Here is a 20,707-nt window from a genome sequence, read left to right on the forward strand (position 1 = left end):
ACCATATAGTGACTACTGAGACAAAGAAGAGGTCAGGAGAATTGGGGATCACTCCTAATGTAGCTTGCTATGCACTTCCTCCATACCATTCAGAGTAATGATGATTACTAGGACCGGGCATCCAACGCAACATTCAAGTTGATGGAAAAAGAATATCCGAGCCTGAAGCTTGAAAAGCAAGTCAGCCACAGCTGATAGTGAGAAGGAGAGAGCTGGAGACGCAGAGTTCCAGATGGCCCGTAGCAAAGCCGAGCACCACACCAAGGGAAGGTACGCGGCTGCAGGTAGTGGTAAAGCGAGCCCGACATCAGGAGGTGAGAAACAGGTGCTGGCAGTTCACCATGAGAAAGGGTAGAATGGTGGGATCCGCACACCGAAGAAGTAGGCACAGTAACAGGACTGTGTCTATTGGGATGCACACAGAGTCAAATTGAAGAAACTGACGGAGACAAAGCAAAGCCAAAGGCAACCGGTAAGCCCAGAGAAGGTAAAAGGGTTACCAGGTTGCCAGCAGAGGGAAGCCATTATCCAAAAACACAACAGAGAGAAAGTAATGAAAGCAAGGGGAAGTCAGAGACTACTGAAGAGCCTAAACCATATAAGGGGTATGCCGGATAATCTAGCAGGCTATGCCACTTCTTAGAAACACAGTGAGAAAGCAGGTTGGAAGCCATTAAACAAATAAAAGCATTTGTCAACCAAGTTGTGAATTGGTCATTAAAATCCGACCTGAGGAAGAAAGTTAATGTGATGTGTAACAAAGTCCTGGCTAGAGAGTATACCAGGTGAAGTTAAGTTGTTAAGTGATAAAGTCCTGGGAGGAGAGTATACCAGGTGAAGATATGTGTGGATGGAAATTGTGATATATCTCAAGGAGAGTTCATGCCCTTGAGAATTATGAACTGTAAGAGAAGGATCTCGAGAAAGACATTATCATTGTAATTGTGAACTGTGAACTGTAAACATGAAGAAAAGCAAAAGTCGTTAAGAAGAAGTATACCGCAAGGATTTGAGGTGAAGAGAAAGTTTGGGGAAGGGAGTGATTGCCCCAAAGGAAGTGAATATTCTGTCCATGTGAAAACCTTTACTGGAATTGAACTTTTATATTAAGCTTTGGTTTTCTGAACACTTTAAGAAAACAAGAGACAGTACCCTTTTCACCTTAGACTTACTATAGATTGTGAGGGCCAGAGTAGGATTAGAGACACAGGACTGACTCTTTCTTTGGCACTGACAGACCCATTCGTTTTTGGTTGAGGTATGGAAAATCCTCCTAGATTAGGGATAGTGAGACATGTTCCAACCCCCATTGGTTTGTTTTAATGAAGGTTTGTAGCCACAAACATGTCTCCTCTGTGTCCGTGTCTCATTCCTGGCTCTTCGCACCACCAAGACTGAATTTTTCCTTATTGTACCCCTGCCAAAATAACACGTGTTCAACAATGGCTAGCTCCCCCTTACTGTAGCTGTCCTTGTTACAGGTACACATAAATATGACCATATATCTCCTAAACTGTGCAAGCTTCATTGACTCCTCGCCCCCCCCTAATATTCTAGTCAAAACTACATGTATCATGGATCCACCAGGGGGGCTGAGAAGTGTTAACCCATCTCTGTCAGTCTCCTTCACGGGGTTAGCTAACAGGGATCTGAGCCCCCCCTACACCTCCTGGGTGTGAGATCCTAACCCCCCGAGAGGACTCTGCAAACCCGGGGGCACCATCTGCAACAATCCTGGGGTCTTTAACCCTCATATCGCCAGAGATCTGGGCTTCCAAGTTCGGGCGACGAGGCTCTGGCTGCTGCGGGCTTAGCTGTGGGTGGCATCCGGCGCGGATTTCGCGGGGAGCCACAGTCCAGGTCTGAAACCCTGCAGAGTATCTCCCAGTGCGTGGCCAAGAAGATGGAGCAGGTGTTTCACAGAGGATGGGGGGACGGTCAGTCCGTGAACTCGCTGTATGACAGCCCTCCTTTAGGAAATCCGATGCTTTAGGGCCGATATCGGAAGAAGACTGGACTCCATAGATAAGAAGGAAGACTCTGTGGAAGAGTGCTTCCAGGCCCTGGAGGGGAAGCAATTTTCCATCGACATACTAGAAACTCAAATAGACTTGCGTCTCACGCAGCTGGAGAGACAAGAGGAGAAGTGCACCCTAAAACTCGATGACCTTGAAAACAGGGAACGGCTGATTAACCTGTGTTTCCTAGGGATTCTGGAGCGAGACGATGAAACGCAATCTGACATTGTGAGAGTGGTCAAGGAGGTGATCAATAAACTTTTTGAGGATGCCAACACCATCGAACCAACCATTGATAGGGCCCACAGACAGGTGCCCTATCCAGAGGACCCAGGTCAATCCTAGTGAGGTTCCACTATTATGCGGAAAAGAGCAAGATCCTGGAGTTAGCCCGGAAGAAAGGCCTGATGGTCTTGGAAGGAGCGAAGGTTTCAATTTATCAGGACCTATTGGCCCTCACCCTGGAGAGGAGACGCCTTTGTGGCCCTCTTAAAAAATGGCTCCAGCCGAAGGGCATCCGCTACAGGTGGGGCCACCCTTTGTCCCTCTCTTTTGAGCATGATGGCTATAAATACTCCTTATGCCAACAAGAAAAAGATAGTCCCCTTTCCCATTGTACACATTTAGAATGAAAGGCCCTCCTTACATATAGGGGAGCAAACTTGTTCCTGCCTTGTCCTTGTTTAAATCATCACAAAATATTAGACAAGGGGACTACTGCGGAACTCATCACATTTCTTAACTTTGGTCAAAGGTCTGTATCTACTTATTGCAACAGTTTTGACCACATCCCTAGTGATGTGAGCTCTATGTGTGCCAAACCGAAGAAAAAAGGGGAACCATATATAACACAAAGTGTTTTGCAAAAACAATTTATATAATCCAAGTGTGTAATGCAATAGCAAAACTTTACAGTGACACATATATTCAATGTGAATAAACAATAAGGTATGACTATGTTTCACTTTCAATTCTCAGTGCCAAAATTCTCTAAACAAAGAAAGAAGGAACATAAATGCAGCCTGAAATGGTTGCTAAAACATATTTAAACATATTTACAGTAACATACAATAAATCAGAAGAGTTGAATGTTGAGAATGCCATATTAGTTCTGTGGAACAGTCTCCTCTAAGGTTTACAAGTTTAGCAAGGTTTTTTAGGGTAAGTAATTTCTACATGTGATAGTATTGCTTTCACCATTTGTTGTAGTCCCTCAACTCAAAATACTCAAGTTGCCCTTTGAGGTCTGGGTCTTTGGACTGTAAGGATATCTCAGAATGTAGCCAACGTGTTCAAAGTAAGCTTAATTAAAAAATTATTGGATGATGGAATTGCGCAAGGTCTGTCCATAATCATCTTCTATGTGCTGACTAGTGTGTACACGTTTCGGTGCTTCTGTGTACTTAGATAGTACAGGGCACCTTCTTCAGGGCATCCAGTGAGTAGACCCTGTTACAAAAAGAGACAACAAAAGAAGTGTGAGAGATCATCATGTTTGTCAAGTGCTGTTAGTTCAGCTTCAGTTAACTGAATTTATATTGCTCAAGTTACCGGCTGTGCTTGAAGCATAGTCGGTAGCGGGATCCCAAGTTCCCTGGGGTAACCGAGTCGGGTGGGGCACTCGCTTGGGACAGGTGGCAGACAGTTGTTTGTTGCAGAGCGTGGATAGGGATGTGGCTTTTCCTTATGTGGATGTCCATGCGCTTGGGTGAGCTGAGGGGTGGACAAAGGAGGAAGGAGAGGAGAGCACAGGTGAGCTTCTTTCAGAGGCCTAGCGTATATACAGGGGCTGTAAGGCTATGTATATTAGTCATTATAATGCCTGGTTACCTTAGTTGGTGGTCTCTGTATGTAGACCTATACTTTTGTTATAGCGAGAGAGCCATCTTGTGGTTGCTGCTGATGAGTTGGCGGAGTGGAGGGAGGGGTGTCTTCTCTTTCGGACCATCCTCTGGTCGGCAGTAGAGGCCTGCCTATGGGGAGAAAACATCATATTTTATGGGGGGGAAAGAGAATATGCACTAAATTAGTAGCTTAGCGTGTAGTCTTGATATATGGGCGGGTGAAGTGATACAACGTTATGCCAAGCGGGTGTGCTCAGATGAGGAAATCACTCTAGCCCGGGTGAAAAAAATGCATGATAGTCTATGTTTGTGTGCCCCATGTTTTAGAAATCTCAGGGGGCGGTAGTAATGGTGCTACTAGTCTCCCCCTCTTGGTCCCTTCATGCCGTATTCGTGATACGTAAATTAAAGGCCCCCACTTGGCTCCCGTGTGTCATGCCATACTGTGAGGTACGCGGATACAAGGTGCCTCTTCTGTAGTGTAGGTCCCCTCACCTTGCTTGTTTTTCTCCTGAGCTCCCTTTGTGCTGGCTGAGCCTCAGTGTTGCTGTCTGGAAGAGCACTGCGCGGCTGGTCCTAGTGTATAGGACGCCGGCAGGTAGTTATGGTGACTGCTGGTGAGAGCCAGATGCTGATTGGTGCAACGTGTACAGCCGCGGGACTCGGGGAGCAGCGTGCTTGCTAATTGGCTGCATGTCGTTGTCTGGGAAACAGACAACGCCCGAGCTCCGGGTGCCTGAGGCGGATTGCAGCTCATTTTGGTAACGTAGACCGTATGTCTGTATAATGGACAAAAGACATGGCTTGTTGCTTACTGGTGTATGAGATACATACAGTTGTCATAATGTAAAGAGGAGAAATGGAAGGTGACTGAATCGAGTGATGGGGGCGCCTTTGTGCCTTAGTATGTACGATCTTGAGTGGGTATGGCTCTGGCTCAGGTAATTCAAAGCCATGGGGTCAGTACCCAAGGTGGGGAGCCAATAATGCTGAGAAGTTGGAGTGGCAAATGACCTAAGAGTCATGCCTAGGTGCTCCGGGGAGATGTCTCTATACATGCTGGACCCTGCTTGGCTGCACAGTGTATGGTGCGGGCTGATGCCAGCAGAGGTTGTGGCTATGTACGTAGTCATATGTTGGGCTGTATGGTCCGTGATGGACACTGGGTCAATGTAAGCTAGGTTGGAAGGACTTGTTGAGACCATTATGGTATGTGTCCAACCGATGTATCCATCTAGATTCTCTGTGCATCAGGCTTTTCAATATATCAGGTCCTCCTTTCACCTTTTTTTCCGGTACACACAAGGTGAGGTCATTCAGTGAGTGCCTTGCTTCAATGTAGTGGGAGACCAGTGAGGCTGTTAAGTTCTTACACCTAATCCGCAATCGGTGTTCTGATATTCTTAGGTTGACTGCCCGTGTGGTCTGGCCCACGTATTTGAGTCCACATGGGCACAGGATACATTAGACCACACATTCACTTTTACAGTTAGTAAGGTCTCGGAGGTTCCATCCACATTGGCCTATTTTGAACGATTTTAGTTTACTGGTGAATTTGCAAGCCACACAGCTCCCGCACGGGTGATGTCCTTGTAAAGGTTGTACAACTGTTTGTGATTGGTGTCTCAAATCGGGTTGAAACAGGGAGTGTACCAGGGTTTCTTTTAGATTCTTCCCTTGTTTATATGCAAAGCGCGGTGGTGGATCATCCAGTAAGTTTAGTTTGGCTATGTGCCAATGTCTCCGTATCATTTTTTTTCATTTGTGGTGTGTGTATTCCATGGGTGATCCCACATGTAATGCGTTCCTCTTCTGCGCCATCTTGCCTGGTTTGGTTATCCTGTTATCCTGTTCTAGAAGTCCGCCTGTTTGAGGGCTGATTCTGGATACCCTCTGTTTTTGATTCTATTGGTAAAATCTACTCCACAGTGAATTGGATATCCTGTTTGCAGGTGTTCAGCCATTGCCAAAAAAGTAGTAAATTAGTCTGTTCACCTCGCCAGATAAAGATGACATCATCTATGTATCTAAACCAGGAGTTCACATTTTCCCTCCACTGGTTTGTTTGCGATAATACATATTTTTCTTCAAATGTGGCCATGTATAGGATAGCCATGCTCGGGGCAAAGGCTGCCCCCATAGCCGTGCCTTTTGTTTGCAGATACATCTGGCCATCGAAGGTAAAGAAATTCTTTGTCAGGGCTATGGTCATTAATTCAAGAATAAAGTTAGTCAGGACCCTTTGTTGTAGTGGGTGTTTAGTGAGCCATTCTCTTATGCATTCAATGGCCGCCTCCTGTGGGATGTTGGAATACAGAGCTTTGATGTCCATTGTGACCAAGATTTCAGTTTCTGGGTTGAAATATTTTCCCTCAAAGATTTTGATTGTATGCTTCGTGCCGCGTAAGTATGTGTCGGTTTGCGTGCTCAGAGTTTAAATACTCCTTAGTCACTGAATAGGACATTCAAAGAGTGACCCGGGAGCTTCTGGGTGAATCCTCCCACGAAAGCAGCCAGGAGACCAGCGAAAAGGGAATAGCCCACGAAAACCCATTGGGAGGCTGAGGCCTCGGAAAAGTGTCGAGTTCATGATCACAGAAAGTTCAGAAGGGTGGTCCCGCCTTCTCCTAAACCCTCTGACTGAACAACTCTTGGTAGCTTGTAGCTGCAACATCGAAGAGGACAAGTAGCTCTCCCAGCAGATACAGAGATTTTGCCAAGGTAAAACTCTGCTTGAAGGTTGGGCGAGGTGCCGGTCTCCTTAACTGGGAGGGTTCTGTGTTGTTTCCCTGAGAGGGCAAGTGGACTGGTGCAGAGAGGGGTATGGATGCTTCGCCTGACATTTTGTCACAGGTTTCCTTTTTTCTCACCTGTTTTTGCTGCCTTGCGGGATCCTTCGCCGGGGTTTTCTTCCGTGCTGTTCGGGTCTTGTATAAGCCTGCTCGGCCGTCGTCGGATTCCAGGATTCGTTCAGCTTCTTCGTCTGGGATCAAGGAAACTCCAGGAAGACCAGGAAGGAAGGCTGCACACGGGGGCGGTCTGCGCGGAATGCGGATGGATACAGGTACAAGGGAAAGGAAAGGAGAAGGAGTGGGTCTGGGAATTTGAGCAGCAACTCAGTTCCGGGAGTACGACTGCGATGCACGTCTAGCCTCAGCTAACGATAGCGTTGAGACGCACGGAGCCGCAGGGGCGTGGTTAATTTATGGAACGTGCTGCATGGACGTAAAGGTCGATAGACCACGTTCTGTGAATACGGCCATGTTGGGTGTACTACAGCGAGTAACCCACGACGTGCCAGGGACCAGGAGGACCAAAAGGGGCTTGATCGATGGATCATGACAGCATGCCCCCTTCTAGTACTCATTCCACCGGGTTTGCCTGGATGTATTACATGGAACTTTCTGAGCAATCTGGGGGAGTTTAGGTTTCAGACTGGTTCCCAGGTACGTTCACTGGGTGGATAACCCTTCCATTCCACCAGGTATTGAAGTTGTCCTCGTCTATATCGGGAGTCACATATTCGAGACACTTCATATTCTAGCTGGGCATTGACAGTCACAGGACTGGGTCTAAGATTAGTCCGGGTGGTTTGGATGTAAGGCTTCAAAAGAGATTTGTGAAAAACTGGATGGATTTTCTTCCAGGAGTCTGGTAGTTTAAGTCGAAAGACCACAGGGTTAATGACTTCTTTTATAGGAAACGGCCCATAATATTGAGGAGCCAACTTATTCGGTCTGAGGTGTCGGGGCAGTAGCTTCGAGGATAGCCATACTTTATCCCCAATGGTGTAAGAAGGCCCTGGTCTCCTCGAATCTGCATAGTGCTTAGTTTGGATCTGTGCCCTTTCTCGATGTTCCTTGGCTTCTTTCTGTACATTGATGAGTGTTTCAATCCAGAAATCGACTGTTGGAACTGGTGTAGGGTGCGGAAGGACTGAAGGTAGTACTGCAGGGTGGAATCCATGGCTGAAAAAAAAGGGGCTGGTTTTAACAGCCGAATGGTTCGAATTGTTGTAGGCGAATTCTGCAACTGGTATTAGAAGCAACCAATCGTCCTGGACCTTAGTAGAGAAACAACTAAGGTATTGTTCAAGGGTTTGATTCACTCGTTCTGTGACTCCATTGGTTTGGGGGTGATATCCTGAGGAGAGGGCTTGTTGGATTCCTAGTATCCTGCAGAGGTGTTTCCTAAATTGAGAGATATACGGTGGTCCTCTGTCTGATATAATCTTGGAAGGAAGTCCATGCAGTCGGAAGATGTGTTCCAGGAAGATTCCAGCAAGTTCTGACGAGGATGGTAACTTATACAGAGGTGTAAAATGAGCCATATGAGTGAACAAGTCAATGGTGACCATGATAGTGGTGTACCCTCTGGATGGCAGTAATTGTACAATAAAGCCTGTAGCGATGACTTCCCAAGGTCTTATTGGTGGTGTAGGCTGTAATAAGAGTCCTGCTGGTTTCTGGTTGTCATGTGTGTTTTGATTACAGACGGAACAAGATTGAATGTACAGTTGAACGTCAGCCTTCATTCTGGGCCACCAGATTTGTCTTTGTATTAGACGGAGGGTGTTGGAAATGCCACGATGACCGGAGTGAAGGGTATCATGGCAAAGGTTTATTATCTTTTGTTGTAGTTTCTGTGTGGGAATGACCAGGTTGTTACTTTTAAACAGGTATCCGTCCTGGGTTCTCAGATTCCATTGTTCCTTCCAGAGTTCCGAAGTCTGAGTTTGCATGCAAATGTCTTCCAGGAGATTGTTTGCTTGAGCTACAAATATTGTATGGGGAAACATCTTGGGATATGCCCGATCTCCCGGAGGTTCGTAGTCTGAACGTCGAGAGAGGGCGTCAGCTATTAGATTTTGTGTTCCGGGAACGTGGTGAATCTGGAACTGGTATTGGGCAAAGAAGAAGGCCCACTGAGCTTGACGGCTGTTCCTACATTCCAAGGCCTGCAGTACTTGTAGGTTTCGATGGTCCGTGCAGACCCGGACAGGATTTTTCGCACCGAGGAGTAGATGAAGCCACTCTGTGAATGCTTGACGGATGGCTAGCAGTTCCTTTTCCAAGACTGAGTAATGGGTTTCACTGCGAGTTAATGTCCGTGAAAGGTAAGCGATGGGGTGCTCCATCCTGTCCCTGAATAGCTGTTTGAGGACGGCTCCAATAGCGTAGCTGGAGGCATCTGTTTCCACTATGAATGGTCGGTTGACATCAGGTTGAGCCAGGATGGGAGCTTGTGTAAACTCAGACTTCAACCGTTGTAAGGCTTCCTCTTGAGCTGTGGTCCAAAGGAAGGGAGCGTCTTTCTTTAACAGGGTGACGATTGGTTGGACTATCTTGGAAAAGGAAGGTATGAATTTCCTGTAGAAATTGGCTAAGGCCAGGAAAGACTGGATTTGTTTCACAGAGGTGGGGCTTGGCCAGGATAATATAGCCTAACCTTGGATTGATCCATTCCGATGCCTTCTGGACTAAGGACAAATCCTAGGTAGTGTACAGTAGAAGCATGGAAGATGCATTTCTCTGGCTTTGCCAGGAGCTTTTTTTCGCGTAGTCGTTGTAACACTGCCTTTACATGTTCTTCGTGCTTGGAACTGTCCTTCGAGAATATTAGGATATCGTCCAGATAGACAAACACGAAAAGGAATAGCATGTCTGAGAACACCCTATCCATGAAGCATTGGAAGACCGCCGGGGCGTTAGCAAGTCCAAAGGGCATGACCAAGTATTCATAATGACCAAAGGGTGTTCTATAGGCCGTTTTCCACTCATCTCCTGCCCTAATGCGAATCAGATGGTAGGCACCCCTGAGATCCAACTTGGTGAAAACAACTGCGCCCCTTGCTGCCTCCAGAATGTCCGACATCAAGGGTAACGGATAGCGATCCTTAAGGGTGCATTGATTTAGACCTCGATAGTCCAGACATGGTCTGAGTTCCTTGGTGTCTTTCTTGGGAACAAAAAACAGTGAGGCCCTTGCTGAGGATTTAGAGGGTCGTATGGTGCCATTTGCAAGATTAGTATCCAGGTATTCTCAAAGGGCTTTCTTTTCAGGTTCGGATAAGATGAACATCCTTCCAAAGGGAATCACAGCGGATGGTTCTGTTTCTTTAGCACAGTCTTCTGGTCTAGGGGGAGGTAACGCCTGGACAATGGCAGAGGAGAAAACGTCAGAATATTCCTGGTATATCTCCGGAAACCAGATAATGTTTGAGACAGAGATTGTACCTTGGTGATTCGTAGGAGGTCCTTCTGATGGTGTCGAGCAAGGTCTGACATTATGCAGTGGGACATACAAAATTCTGAGCCCAGGAACAAGAATCCCGCTGCCCAATTGATGTACGGATTGTGTTTTTGAAGCCAGGGCATTCCCAAAACCATTGGGTAATGGGCCGACTTGATGATGTCAAATTTTATCCTTTCTTGATGGAGGTTTATGGCCAGTTCAACGTCCTAGGTCTGAAGGGTTATTTATCCTGAAGAGAGGGGTCTTCCATCAATTTCTTCTATAGGTTGCATGATAGTCTGGGATTCGCAAGGAATATGGTGTTTAAGAACCCATTCGTGGTCTATGAAAATCCCCATAGCTCCACAGTCCGCCAGGATGGGATGCGTTTCCTTCTTGGATGGCGATAAGAAGGCCTGTAAAATCACCAAAGAATTTTGTCCAGGAGAGTTCAAGGATGGAATTGATGTGGAGCAGGCATCTCTCTCCCGAACCTGTGCTCCATTTAGGATCGGGAGCTGGTGTTTCCCTAACGCTGTGGGGGGCTATTGGGCACTCTCTCACTAAATGTTTGTCTGAAGCACTATACATACACAACCCGGTATGGATCCTACGCATTCTTTCTTGGGAGGATATGGGTCCACGGAATGCCCCTAGCTGCATAGATTCAGGCTCGTTACTTGAAGTGGAAATTTCTTCGGGGTTCGAGGGTATCCCAATGGGGCTCCTCTGGAGTGGCGACTTGCTTTTCTTTTTCTCTGCCTTTCTCTCCTGAATGCCAAAGTCAATCTGCAGGGCAAGATCCATTAGGGCCTGAAAAGAACTTGGGTGTGCCACTCTGGCTAGATCATCCTTGATGTCTTCGTTTAGCCCTCTTCGAAATAGGGTAAAACAAGCTCCAGAGGACCAATCCGCTTCTTTAGCCAGCTGTTTGAAGCATGTGACATACGTAAGCATATCCTGGGTACCTTGTTGAAAGTCAAGTAGACGTTCCTGGGCAATGTAGACCTGTTCAGAGTGGTCAAACATGGTCTTAAGGACCTGTATGAAGCCATTGTAATCATCCAGGAGAGAATCCCCAGAGTTAACCAGTGGGGTGGCCCAGGTCAAGGCATTGCCAGAAAGATGCGAAATAATAAAGCCCACATTAGCCCTGGGCATACAAAAATAATAAGGCTTGAAAGTAAAGTGGACCAAACATGAGTCAAGGAATCCACAAAGGCTCTTTGCAGAACCATCATATTTATCAACAACACCGCCCAGTATTACACTCTCTTTCGTAGCGGATTCACAGGACAACACCAATTGCTTTAAGGCGGCATTCTCTGCCTTTAAATTCTGCACTTCGGTCGTCAGCTCTTGCATGCCACGCATAAGGTTCTGGATGGCCACTTCCATGTCTGTGTCGAATTCAATGAGGTGGCGTCTCAATCTGTCACAGTTTTCCTTTTTTCTCACCTGTTTTTGCTGCCTTGCGGGATCCTTCGCCGGGGTTTTCTTCCGTGCTGTTCGGGTCATGTATAAGCCCGCTCGGCCGTCAACGGATTCCAGGATTCGTTCAGCTTCTTCGTCCAGGATCAAGGAAACTCCAGGAAGACCAGGAACTAAGGACACACACAGGGGGCGGTCTGCGCGGAACGCGGATGGATACAGGTACAAGGGAAAGGGAATGAGAAGGAGTGGGTCCGGGAATTCGAGCAGCAACTCAGTTCCGGGAGCACGACTGCGACGCACGTCTAGCCTCAGCTAACGACAGCGTTGAGACGCGTGGAGCAGCTGGGGCGTGGTTAATTTATGGAACGTGTTGCATGGACGTAAATGTCGATAGACTGCGTTCTGTGAATACAGCCTTATGGGTGTACTACAGCGAGTAACCCCCGACGTGCCAGGGACCAGGAAGACCAAAAGGGGCATGAACGATGAATCATGACACATTTAAGAGTTCCTGGCCAAAGCGATCACTGTGTGGGAGGCTCAGGAGAGGTCTGGATTCTAATTCATAGATGTGCCTTGATATTTTTTCCGGGGGGAGAAGAAGTAATGTTGAAACTTTTTTGCCTGGGTTAGAGAGTGGGGGAGAGGGTACTCGGTATAACCTGGTCTTATTGTTGAGAGCTGCACTAGTGGAGCCAGACGTTGGTGACCTGGTTGGACGACATCTTATATGATGCAGGAAGTTCAGGCGTTCATAGGGGTGGGGGGGTGGAGGGTAAGTTTGGGAGTAGTTTTGTGTTACATTGGGTTACTATTGTTTGAAAATACCGGACAGGGGACTGAATCCATTGAGAACCACTTACTTTGGAAAATACTCAGAATGGCTGGCACAGGGGAAGAAGTCAGGGTATCCCGCCCCCCTTACAGGGCCTTGCAGAGTTGTCTGCTCATTCAATGACTGATGCCCTTTTTTCGCTGACATTGGGTTCGCTAAATGTACTGAATTCTCTGCTCTGAGTAAAAGGTCATTTGTTATGAAGAAGTTTAATAGGTTGAAATTGCACTTTTTGTTTTTAAAGGAAACTCACTGGGCAAGGGGAAGGGAGATGGCGCTCAGATCCAAGTCCATTCAGGAGGTCTTCCAGGTCTCTGCCCCGACCAAGAGGAGAGGGGTAGCGATATTGGTGTCCCCCAAAGCCCGCTTAATTTCGAGAGCCTACTGAGCAGACTCAAATGGTCGGTTGCTGATGGTGAAGGGGATGATCAGGGGGAGGAAGGTGACTCCGGTGTCCATTTATGCCCCTAATGAAGCCCAGGGCCAATTTTGGGAGGGGACAAAAACAAAGATCATGGGATTTGCTGAGGGGCTGCTCTTGGTGCGCGGGGACATTAAAATGGTTCTCCAACCTGAATGGGATAGAAAGTCTCTCTGCCCTTACACAGACCTACAGACCCAGAGGAGAATGGCCTCAACTTTCCACGCAACAAATGATATAAACTGATTGGCATGCTCTATCGCCCACATACCTACTCACCACACACTCATGCATTTACACACTCAATCACTCTTCCTCTATTAACTCATCCACTTCATCACTACTCTATCCACACAGTCATACATCTATTCACACACTAAACCATCAGCCCATTATTAATTCACCCCACCAATCACACAATTCCACCATTCTTCCCCGGTTTGTTTTTCCATGGTGGTGCTAAAGTGCTTTCTTTATGTTTTCCAAGAATTCATTGAGAAACTTCACTGTGTTTAATTTTGAAATGGGGGAGGGATGTGATCACTGTGACGTATGCTCCAAAGGTTTCTTGTAGGATATTCTTCAATTTCCAGAGTGGCACTTATGCAGGCTATCTAATGGGCTTTGCATGTTAATCCTTTGATAATATTGGGGAGCTGCATGCGTAATTGTAGGGTACTGTCTGCTGACTTCTATGAAATTCCCCTTACACATATTACCAACTTGTGTAAAATGTGTAAATGCAAGAACACAATTTCAGTCAACAAACCACCTACTTCAGAGGGTATGAGGTAATAATCTTCTCCTTTCCTCTCTTCTGCAGTGTACATAGCTTTTAATGCATGAGGCAGCACCTTCCTTGGCTCCAGGAGACCCCTGTGGGGAACAGCTCACACCTTTGTTCATTTGCTAATCCATGACAGCCATGCCCTACCCTTGCAAGTACAGCTGCCCTTACAATCTGGATGAATAAAGTTTTTTGACATTGAGGAACTTTTTTGGAACAGATATCCTATGTTTGTACCTTCGTGACTTATTATTGTGTGTTCTTTGTAGTTTTGAGTCTTGCCTCATGTATTATATTCCTTTGTCTATTATTTTGAGACTTGTCACATGAGTGTAGGCCACGGACACACTGAGAGGGTAATTCATAGAAATTCGCACAAAAATGGCGCACGCGGCTGGCGCACAGTGTCCCTGTGCGATACACTGCGCCAGCCGCGTGCGAAAAAATCCTTTCATCGCACAGCGTATTCATGGATTTTAGCCTCCGAAACCAGCCGTGGCGCGAGTGGTGCAGCGACCCTGCAGCAACGCCAGTTACGCCCTCAAGAACGCCCTCGCGCAAGGAAAAGCCTTCAAAATCCTCAACTCATCGCAAGGGGCTGCGCTAACCCTGGACCAGTTCACAGGGCTGGCAAACAGCAAACGCCAAGCGGGGAACGTGTATTTCAGTGGTTCGCGGGAAGTTCCACACGCGATTGTCCTGGGTACGTGTACATCAGGGGTGCATGGAAAGTAGCACACGCAAAAACAGCAGGGTACGTGTATTCCAGGGATGCGCGGGAAGTATCACACGCAAAAACAGCAGGGTACGTGTATTCCAGGGGTGCACGGGAAGTATCACACGCAAAAGCAGCAGGGTATGTGTATTTCAGGGGTGAGCGGTAAGTATCACATGCAAAATCAGCAGGGTACGTGTATTTCAGGGGTGCGTGGGAAGTATCACACGCGATTCCATCAGGGTACGTGTATTCCAGGGGTGCGCCGGAAGTATCACACGCAAAAGCAGCAGGGTACGTGTATTTCAGGGGTGCACAGGAAGTATCACACGCAATTCCATCAGGGTACGTGCATTACAGGGGTGCGCGGGGAGCACCACACGTGAATTGCACGTGTGGGTCCTCCCAGGTGTTCCCTCTACACCCTCCACGGCCCCTGCAGGTGGCCCACACCACAGGGGCCTATCCTGCACATGTCCTGCAGGCACCCCATCCACCATGGCCATGCCCCCCAGCCAACCCACATGTCACCTTGCACTACTGCCCACCAATGCATGTCCCCCTGCACCCCCAGCCGCCAGGGGCACCCTCCACCAGGCCCCCACCCATGTCTCCCATCACCCCGAACCCCCAGCAGTGCAGGGGCAGCCTCCACCAGGCCCCCACTCATGTCTCCCACCACCCCCACCCCCCGCCACCAGGGGCAGCCTCCACCAGGCCCCCACCAATGTCTCCCATCACCCCCACACCCCAGCAGTGCAGGGGCAGCCTCCACCAGGCCCCCACTCATGTCTCCCATCACCCCCACCCCCCAGCCACCAGGGGCACCCTCCACCAGGCACCCAATCATGTCTCCCACCACCCCCACCCCCCAGCAGTGCAGGGGCAGCCTCCACCAGGCCCCCACCCATGTCTCCCATCACCCACACCCCCCAGCAGTGCACGGGCAGCCTCCACCAGGCCCCCACTCATGTCTCCCACCACCCCCACCCCCCAGCCACCAGGGGCAGCCTCCACCAGTCCCCCACTCATGTCTCCCATCACCCCCACCCCCCAGCCCCCAGCAGTGCAGGGGCAGCCTCCACCAGGCCCCCACTCATGTCCAACTCATGTCTCCGTGCACCCCCACCCCCCAGCCACCAAGGGCACCCTCCACCAGGCCCCCACTCATGTCTACCACCACCCCCACCCCCCAGCCACCAGGGGCACCCTCCACCAGGCCCCCAATCATGTCTCCCACCACCCCCACCCCCCAGCAGTGCAGGGTCAGCCTCCACCAGGCCCCCACTCATGTCTCCCATCAACCCCACCCCCCAGCAGTGCAGGGGCAGCCTCCACCAGACCCCCACTCATGTCCCCTATCACCCCCACCCCCCAGCAGTGAAGGGTCAGCCTCCACCAGGCCCCCACTCATGTCTCCCACCACCCCCATCCCCCAGCCACCAGGGGCAGCCTCCACCAGGCCCCCAATCATGTCTCCCATCACCCCCACCCCCCAGCCACCAGGCGCAGCCTCCACAGGCCCCCACCCATGTCTCCCATCACCCCCACTCCCCAGCAGTGCAGGGGCAGCCTCCACCAGGCCCCCACTCATGTCCCCCTGCCAACATGTCACCACAATCTAGATCCCTGGCCCTTATGGTCAGCCTCCAAATGCCAAACACCCACCCGAGTATTGCATCCACCCACTTAGAAATGGCAAAAACATAATAGAACCCCAATTGCAAGTTTGGAAATGAACCCATGTCCCTCACATACACCCAATGGGTGTCAGTGAATGTCAAAACCAATATCATGATATGCATGAAACCAATGAGATGATACTACACATTGAAGTTTGAAGAAAAAATATGTATTAAACGCAACATAAATTGAATCAAAAATAAACAAACAATAATGGAAATTTAAAAAAAAAAAACAGCAGGTACGTGAAATAATGCAAAAACACAAATCATAATGCAAACGAAAGGTGTCCAAAGTCACAGTCCACAAATGTAAATCCAATGGAAAATTAAAATCGAAAACCATTGCTCCATTGGGAAATCATAAACAAAAATGAAAATCCAAAAGTCAACTATTTACAGATAAACAATCCAGGGTCCATGATCCCAACCGAAGAAATGAAACCTATCTAATAACACTACCTAAAAAAAAAGAAATATATACAAAAATGTGGCCCATTGTCCAAAAGGTCCAAAAAAAATGCTAAACCAAAGGAAACCTAACACTAACTACTAAACTATTTACAAGGGCAGCGGGCTAGTCCGACGGCTCACTTCGGGATGTTCCGGGTCATGGCATCATCGAACTCCTGCTCAATGTCCCGGAGGTGCTCCTCCTCCATGGCCCCGAGGGTCCACAGGGCCGTCCACATGTTCCCCCCAAACTCCCTGCGGATTGCCTCGAGGCACACGGCCCGCCTCAGGGCCCTCCGCATGGAGTTCTCCGCCCTGACCATCGTGAGCCGTGCCTCTTCTGCCCGCTGCCGCTCCGCATCTATGGCGTGGCCCAACCGCTGCCACACGGAAGACACTTCCCGTCCTGGGTCCTCCTGCCCTCCGGCCGATGCCTGCCCCTCCGATGTCGAAGGCCCCGAGCCATCATGGCTCCCACCACGTTGCTGCTGCGCCTCTGCCCGTGCACTGCCTCCTGCTGCCTGCACATCCTCTGCGGGCTGGGGTGCGGTCGTTGATGTGGCCACCCCTGCTGGACGTCTGACTCCCGACTGTGGCAGGGATGCCTCCTCCACCAGCCTGGCCGCACCGTCAGAGGCAGCTCCACAGGGCACCCAGGTGACTGATGGGTGGGAAGATGGCACGGAGGACGACTGGAGCATAGGCGGTTCAGTTGAGGAGGGGGTCGTTGCAAGCCCCATCAAACGGAGGAATCCGGCCTGGGTGACCTGTCCCAGTAGGCCGACGCGGTCAACGAGCCATTCGAGATGACGTGCAGTCTCCTCATGAAAAGACTGCAGGTCACCTTGCATGGCCCGTTGACGCAACGCCACACCAGTCAGGACAGGCTCAACCCGGACCCGGATAGCCACGTCCGCAGGCAGAGGAAGGCCAGTTGTCGTGAGCTCATCCCCTGCCTGAAAACGGGTCTGGACACAGGCATCCCTGCTGGTGCAAGATGATGCAGTGACAGGATCAGGGACAGGATTGCACAAAGGCACCTCCGCGGCGACCTGTGCTGCCTCCTGTCCCTGGTCCTGCACTGCACCACTAGCACCAGTGGAATCCCCACCTCCAGACCCCTTCTCTGTTGCTTGCACGGCCTCCTCCTCCACCAAACACCCCACCAACCTGGATGACTCCGTGCCATCTTCCCCTGTTGGGCCCTGTGGGGTCCCAGCTGCCCCTTCTGCTGCCGAGGAGTCCAACTCCGACCTCTGCCTCTTGGACCTCCCACCGGCAGCTGCGGCCTGGGACGCGGCACCGGACTCCTCACTCCCCGACGAGATCACAACCTGGGAGGGGAGCCGGGCCTTGCGTCTCCGGCAGGCGGTGCGATCCCCGCCGCTGTGCTCCACAGCACCTTCTCCGCCCTCTTCATCAGTTGATGCTGCAGACAGGGAGGAATACAACACAGGCATCAGGGCACTGTACAATGGACACATACACACATGACATTTGCACATGAGTGGCATTGTCAAAACTCAGTCATGGCATCACAATCGGCAACACACATATCATTTCAACTTGCACACATGAGCCATACCACAGCCACATCACAACTGCTAGCACCATCCATACACATCCAACAGCATGAGCAGGCAAAGGTGAGCCAGACATCACATGCAACACAGGGAGTGCACTACACATGCACGCACACCACCACACTTGCATGCATGTGTACAACTCAACCAACTGTCGCAGTGTTCCAATGGGCATCCATGTCACATCTGCCAATCAGGCTTCCACATCCCGCTGTCACATGCATCCATGTTGCATCACTGTTGCATCCTTGTCAAATACACACACATGCACATGTACACAGTGCTGATACATGCAGCTGAAAACAACATACATGCGTGACATCACGAACATGCCTACTTACATACACATTCATCCAAACATGTGTGCCCACACAACTGCATTTGGCATGCAAGCCTACACACACAAGCACCATCCATGTCTCACACATGACAGCGCTCGCATGTGTTAGCCTCACGGTCCTGTACACCCCCACCCATACTCGGCCCCATACAAACAGATGTGCAACCGGCACACTACTGGCACATCACCACACGCACAGCTTACAATCATGATGCATGTACACCTACCGCTCGACTCCAGGTGGGTCTGCCTCTCAAGGACCTGGACGTGGAGCGCTGGGGATATGCGTTCCAGGACCCTCATCTGATCTTCCGACAAGTGGCCCCAGCACCCCTTAGCATCCGCTGCCTTCAAGAGGCGCCGGGCCTTGCTGAGGGTCCTGGACCTGAAGTCCTCCCAGCGCTTCTTGACATGTTGGAAGTCGCGGACTGCCACCCCCTCCGCATTGATGGCAGTCACGATGTCCGTCCAGATCCGAGTCCGTCCTTCCTTGTCGGCGCGCACCCTTCCGTAGAGGGCATCATACTGCCCCAGGACTTGCTCCACCAGGACACCAACTTCCCTGCCACTGAAGCTGGTGCCCCTCTGCCTCTCTGGCCGGGGGTTGTCAGTGGTGCCAGATGTTGCAGTGCCCGACATGACAACCCCCGAGGCAGGAGTGGGTGGGCAACTGGGTCCTGGGGCTGGGCTGTGGAGCGATGGAATCCCAGTCAGGAGTCTTCGGTTCCAGCAGGGGTGGTCATAGCAACAGCACCCCTGGCTGATGTGCAGGCTGCAAATAGCAGGGCACGTGGGCAGCAGGCAGCAGCAGATGGCAGGTGGGAGCGTGCTCGGGGCTCTGGGGGGCAGTAATTCAGCCTTCTGGGCAGGAGCGTGGTCTTCCGTGTGCTTACGCGTGGCCAGCTTGATACGGAGTGATTTTGCACGTGAAAATCCTGCACGTCTGCGTGTAAATCGAGGAAAGGCCCTTAGCGCGTATGCATGTCAGCACGCATATGCGATTTCATTGGACCAAAGGCCCTTAGCGTGTAAGCGCGTCTGTGACGTGACGCGCACGGGTGTTTCCCTCATTACACGTGAATACAGAGCACACGTGGATTTCCACCAATCGCGTGTGAAACTTCCTGCACACCCCAGGAATACACGTACCCAGGCCAATCGCGTGTGGAACTTCCCGTGCACCCCAAACACACGTACCCAGGCTAATCGCGTGTGGAACTTCCTGCGCACCCCGTAGTACACGTACCCAGGCTAATCGCGTGTGGGACTTCCCGCGCACCCCGAAGTACACGTACCCAGGCCAATCGCGTGTGGGACTTCCCGCGCACCCGAAGTACACGTACCCATGCCAATCACGTGTGGAACTTCCCGCGCATCCCGAAGTACACGCACCCAGGCCAATCGCATGTGGAACTTCCTGCGCACCCCGAAGTACACGTACCCAGGCTAATTGTGTGTGGAACTTCCCGCACACCTCGAAACACACGTACCCAGGCCAATCGCATGTGGACCTTCCCGCGCACCCCGAAACACACGTACCCAGGCTAATTGTGTGTGGAACTTCCCGCGCACCCCGTAGTACACGTACCCAGGTGAATCGCGTGTGGCACTTCCCGCGCATCCCGAAGTACACGCACCCAGGCCAATCGCGTGTGGAACTTCCTGCGCACCCCGAAGTACACGTACCCAGGCCTATCGTGTGTGGAACTTCCCGCGCACCCCGAAACACATGTACCCAGGACAATCGCGTGTGGAACTTCCTGCGCACCCCGAAACACACGTACCCAGGCCAATTGCGTGTGGAACTTCCCACGCACCCCGAAACACACGTACCCAGGCTAATCGCGTGTGGAACTTCCCGTGCACCCCGTAGTACACGTACCCAGGCTAATCGCGTGAGGGACTTCCCGCGCACCCCGAAGTACACGTACCCAGGCCAATCGCGTGTGGAACTTCCCACGCTTCGCGAAGTACACGTACCCAGGCCAATCGCGTGTGGAACTTCCCGCGCACCCCGAAGTACACGTACCCAGGCCAATTGCGTGTGGAACTTTCCGGGCACCCCGAAACACACGTACCCAGGCTAATCGCATGTGGAAGTTCCCGCGCACCCCGTATTACACGTACCCAGGCTAATCACGTGTGTGACTTCCCACGCAGCCCGAAGTACACGTACCAGGCCAATCGCATGTGGGACTTCCCACGCACCCCGAAGTACACGTACCCAGGCCAATCGCGTGTGGAACTTCCCGCGCATCCCGAAGTACACGTACCCAGGCCAATCGCGTGTGGAACTTCCCGCGCACCCTGAAGTACACGTCCCCAGGCCAATCACGTGTTGAACTTCCCGCGCACCCAGAA

This window comes from Ambystoma mexicanum, chromosome 7p (genome assembly GCF_040938575.1).
Source record: "Ambystoma mexicanum isolate Mex_15411 chromosome 7p, UKY_AmexF1_1, whole genome shotgun sequence".
Classification (NCBI taxonomy): domain Eukaryota; kingdom Metazoa; phylum Chordata; class Amphibia; order Caudata; family Ambystomatidae; genus Ambystoma; species Ambystoma mexicanum.